The sequence below is a fragment of the Chiloscyllium plagiosum genome, unplaced genomic scaffold (genome assembly GCF_037043375.1).
Source record: "Chiloscyllium plagiosum isolate Xiang-an unplaced genomic scaffold, Cpla_swu_hap1 HiC_scaffold_5, whole genome shotgun sequence".
Lineage (NCBI taxonomy): Eukaryota > Metazoa > Chordata > Chondrichthyes > Orectolobiformes > Hemiscylliidae > Chiloscyllium > Chiloscyllium plagiosum.
Window position 1 is genome coordinate 124,801,272 of NW_028270143.1, and position 4,096 is coordinate 124,805,367.

Sequence of the window (4,096 nt, forward strand, 5' to 3'; positions counted from 1 at the left end):
TAGGCCCAAAGTGTTCCCCTAATGTCACTTCAGTCACTTGCCTGCTTATTACCCAAGCGAAGGTCAAGCTTTGCTCCTTCTCTCGTAGGTAGATCTATATATTGATAAAGAACATATTCTTGAACACATTTAACAAATTCTTCACCATCCAAACCTTTAATACTATGGTCGTCCCAGTCCATGTTTGAAAAATTAAAGTTCACTATAATTGCAACCTGCTTATTCTTACACATATCTATGATCTCTCTACATATTATTTTCCCCAATTTCCCTCTGATGATTGAGGGAGGGTCTATAATACAAACTCATCAAGGTTATCATTCTTTCTTATTTCTAATTTCAACCCATTTACTTTCACGGAACAATTTTTCTGAAATATCTTCTCTAGGTGTGGGGTGGCATGGTGGCTCAGTGGTTAGTACTGCTGTGTCACAGCGCAAGGGACCTGGCTTCGATTCCTGCCTCTGGTAACTGTCTGTGTGGAGTTTGCACATTCTCCCCGCATCTGCGTGAGTTTCCTCAGGGTGCTCCGGTTTCCTCCCACAATCCAAAAATGTGCTGGTCAGATAAGTTGGCCATGCTAAATTGCCCATAGTGTTAGGTGCACTCATCAGAGGGAAATGGGTCTGTGTGGGTTACTCTTCGGAGGGTCGGTATGGACTTGTTGGGCCGAACGGCCTGTTTCCACACTGTACGGAATCTAATATGGTGAAAATGTTTTCCTTGATCAGAAATGTCACTGCTCCTCTCTTGCCTCCCATTCTATCCTTCCTATAACATCTAAAACCTGGAACATTGAGCTGCCAGTCCTGTCCAGCTCTTAGCTATGAAATCCCAATACCATGTTTTCATACATGCCCTTCAGTTCATTGGCCTTTAAGACCCCTTGCAATAAATGCAGTTTAAAATTTCAGAGTTACTACTTTCTCTGACTTGCTCTTGTTTATATTTTATCATTAGCTTGCTCTTTTCAGATTCATAACAATCCTCAAATACCTTTCTATCCACAATGCTACTTATTCCCGTCTCTAATAGTTCACAGTCTCTCTTAATAGAACTAAAAATCACACAACAGGTTATAGTCCAACAGGTTTAATGGGAAGCACTAGCTTTCGGATCGCTGCTCCTTCAGGTGGTTGTGAAGTACACCATTGTAAGACCATTTATAGCAAAAGTTTACAGTGTGATGTAACTGAAATTATACATGGAAAAACACCTTGATTGTTTAAGTCTCTCATCTGTTAGAATGACCATGATAGTTTCACTTCTTTCATATGTAAATCACAAAACGTCTTTCAAAAGTTGAGTTCTCAGGTTAACAGTAACAATTGGTGTCAGCGCAGGGAAGATGTTGAAGGTGTTAGCCCCCATGTTCCCTGTCTTTGCCATAATGTTGAGACTGATTCTAGTTTAAAAAGTGAGTTAACAGAGTCTTACATGGATTTGTGTGTGTGCTTGGGGTGGGGGTTTGTGAGCGTTTGTGAGAAAGTGTATGTGTGTCTGTGTGAGTGTAAAGTGGTCTAAGTCTGTGTGAGGGTGTACGTGAGTTTACACCCACTTTACACTCTGATAGACACACACACACACACACACACAGTCTCTCTCTCTCTCTCTCTCTCTCTCTCTCTCTCTCTCTCTCTCTCTCTCTCTCTTCCCCCTCTCTCTCTCTCTCTTCCCCTCTCTCTTCTCTCTCTCTTCTCTCTCTCTCTCTTCCCCCTCTCTCCTCTCTCTCCTCTCTCTCCTCTCTCTCCTCTCTCTCCTCTCTCTCCTCTCTCTCCTCTCTCTCCTCTCTCTCCTCTCTCTCCTCTCTCTCCTCCTCACTCTCTCTCCTCTTCCTCTCTCTCCTCTTCTCTCCTCTCTCTCTCTCTCCTCTCTCTCCTCTCTCTCCTCTCTCTCCTCCTCTCTCTCCTCTCTCTCCTCTCTCTCCTCCTCTCTCTCCTCCTCTCTCTCTCTCTCCTCTCTCTCCTCTCTCTCCTCTCTCTCTCTCTCTCTCCTCTCTCTCTCTCACTCCCTCTCTCTCCTCTCTCTCCTCCTCTCTCCTCTCTCTCCTCTCTCTCCTCTCTCTCTCCTCTCTCTCCTCTCTCCTCTCTCTCCTCCTCTCTCTCTCTCTCTCCTCTCTCTTCTCCTCTCTCTCCTCTCTCTTCCTCCTCTCTCCTCCTCTCTCTCCTCCCTCTCTCCTCTCTCCTTCCCCTCTCTCCTCTCTCTTCCCCCTCTCTCCTCTCTCTTCCCCCTCTCTCTCTTCCCCCTCTCCTCTCTTCCCCCTCTCTCCTCTCTCTTCCCCCCTCTCCTCTTCCCCTCTCTCTCCTCTCTCTTCCCCTCTCTCCTCTCTCTTCCCCTCTCTTCCCCTCTCTTCCCTCTCTTCCCTCTCTTCCTCTTCCCTCTCTTCCCCTCTCTTCCCCTCTCTTCCCCTCTCTTCCCCTCTCTTCCCCTCTCTTCCCCTCTTCCCTCTCTTCCCCTCTCTTCCCCTCTCTTCCCCTCTCTTCCCTCTCTTCCCCTCTCTTCCTCTCTCTTCCTCTCTCTCCTCTCTCTTCCTCTCTCTTCCTCTCTCTTCCTCTCTCTTCCTCTCTCTTCCTCTCTCTTCCTCTCTCTTCCTCTCTCTTCCTCTCTCTCTCCTCTCCCTCGCGCGGTACACACACACACTCTCTCTTCCTCTCTCTTCCTCTCCCGCGCGTACACACACACACGTGTTTGTGGGGCGAATTTGTTCCTGCAGTGTTACATTGTACTTTGCTCAAAAACTGCATGAATCCATCTGTTAACTCACTTTTTTAGATTAGAATCAATCTAAACATTATGGCACAGACAGGGAACACGGGGCTAACACCTTCAACATGTCAACATCTTATCTGCACTGACACCAATTGTTACAGTTAACCTGAGAATTTAACTTTTTTAAAAAAGTTGTGATTTACATATGAAAGAAATGGTCATTCTAACAGATGAGAGACTTAAACAATTAAGGTATTTTTCAATGTGTAAATTCAGTTACATCACACTAAACTTTTGCTATAAATTCTGTCTTACAATTGTGTACTTCACAACCACCTGATGAAGGAACAGTGCTTTGAAAGCTAGTGCTTCCAATTAAACCCATTGGACTATAACCTGGTGTTGTGTGATTTGTAACTTTGTACGCCCCAGTCCAACACCGGCATCTCCAAATCATTAATAGAACTAGCAATTCTCTCTGCCAGGAAATTGGTCCCTTTCCAATTGAGGTGGAATTCGTCCTCTTTGAACATGTCTTTTCTGTCCCTGAAGAGATCCCAATGATCCATGAATCAGAATCCCCGAACAATACACCACCTCTCAAACCATTTATTTATCTCCTCTCCTTTTATTCCTTCCCTCATTAGAGGTTAGCACTGGGAGTAAACCAGAGATTACTACTTTTTGAGGTTTTAATATTTAATCTTCTACTTAAGGCTTTACAGAGTGAATATAAGAGGTTAGGTTTTTCCCTAATTATATCATTTATGCCAATGTGTACAATAACTTCCAGCTTCTCTCTCTCCCTTTTAACAATGTTAAAAATCTCACAACACCAGTTTAGAGTCCAACAGGTTTATTTGGACTATAACTTAGTGTTGTGTGATTTTTAACTGTACACCCTAGTCCAACACTGGCACCTCCAAATCATGACCTTCTAATGATGTTTTAAACGTTTTGAGATGTTCTTAATCCTGGCACCAGAAAAGCAATGTACTATCCCATACTCACAGGGTAAAAACAAGGGCTGGAGATGCTGGAAACCAGATTCTAGACTAGAGTGGTGCTAGAAAAGCACAGCAGTTCAGGCAGCATCCGAGGAGCAGGAAAATCGACGTTTTGGGCAAAAGCCCGTCAATTTTCCTGCTCAGATACTGCTTGAACTGCCGTGCTTTTCCAGCACCACTCTAGTCTATTCCATACTCATGCTCACTGTCACAGAACATCCTGTCTGTGCCTTTGATGGAAGAGTCCCCTATAACAACTATCCTTTTAAATTTTGTCCAGTATCACCTAACATAAGATTCATTCTTAGTAGTTGAGAGTGTGGTGCTGGAAAAGCACAGCAGGTCAGGGAGCATCCGAGGTGCAGGAGAATCAATGCTTT